This window comes from Aplysia californica, unplaced genomic scaffold (assembly GCF_000002075.1).
Source record: "Aplysia californica isolate F4 #8 unplaced genomic scaffold, AplCal3.0 scaffold00321, whole genome shotgun sequence".
Lineage (NCBI taxonomy): Eukaryota > Metazoa > Mollusca > Gastropoda > Aplysiida > Aplysiidae > Aplysia > Aplysia californica.
The window spans coordinates 494971-496028 of record NW_004797591.1 but is presented as its reverse complement, the minus strand read 5'-3'; the positions used below and the strand labels follow the sequence as shown (position 1 = coordinate 496028).

At 48.0% G+C, this 1058-nt stretch overlaps 1 protein-coding gene across 2 annotated transcripts in view; it reads left to right on the top strand.

Annotated features, from left to right (window-relative positions):
• The window catches only part of LOC101850734 (diacylglycerol kinase epsilon), a 90927-nt gene that overhangs the window by 84819 nt on the left and 5050 nt on the right, over positions 1 to 1058 (top strand). The gene's annotated exons all lie outside the window — the stretch shown is intronic.

Here is a 1058-nt window from a genome sequence, read left to right as displayed (position 1 = left end):
CCCCCCCCCCACCCCCAGGAAAAAACGAGACAAGTCGTGAAAAATGTCAGACCATTATAGTCGGGGGGCAAATGAGTTGGATGCGACAAGTGTTGCACCCGTTCCTCCTGGCATCTTATCTCTTGCTTATCGCACGTGCGGTCTTCTCACTACTCTCCACTCTTCCTCTTGTTTCAGTGTGTGTTACTGTCACGTTGTTTCCTAGCTAGTCCAACTCTTGAGAAAAAATCGTTTTTCTTAGTTACGTAGTGTAGAATATTGTAGTAAAGGGACCCGGTGGATGGTTGTTACAATTACAACCTCCCCTCACCCCCACCCCCAAAATAAACAAACAAACGGGGGCGGGGGGGGGGTTGGTCTGGGTAGCCTGTATTGATAAGTGCTTTTAGAATGGAAGGGTGGGTGGAGGAAATATGGAAGGATAACTGAAAGATAATGAAGTAAGAAGAAAATTATGGGAAATATGTTTTGGAAGGGAATCTAGACAGACAGACAGACAGACAGACAGACAGACAGACAGACAGACAGACAGACAGACAGACAGACAGACAGACAGACAGATGCGTGTTAGCACTATTTTATGTAATCGTGTGTGTATTGGTGGGACAGTTCTTCTGTGTATGCGCCTCGTTCAAGGACCTTACGTATAACCTCCTTGGTCTCATTGCGACTGTGCTACCCCTACGGCTAATGGCCGGATGGGTTGGGTTGCACGACTGGTACTGGTCACTGTCAGCTCCAACTTTGTTGCTTAGGCACTCTTGTTTCCGTCTATCGCTCTCGTTTTTTTTCCTTACCGCTGAATGGCCGTTATCCTGTGGATGTGCTTCTCTAATGGAGAACAAAATGTGAATGATTGCCCCCTGCTCAACAGGCAGTCTACAGCGACCAGATCTCGCGTGTGACCACAGCCACTATAAGCGTCATGGACGGTTTGCTCACTTTGGGAGCGCGTGGGGTAGTCGGGAGCTGGGTGTCTACGCCACCTGGTGTGGTGTTCCACTTTGGTGATGGTGGTGGCAGTTATGATGATGGTAATGACGATGATTATATATATA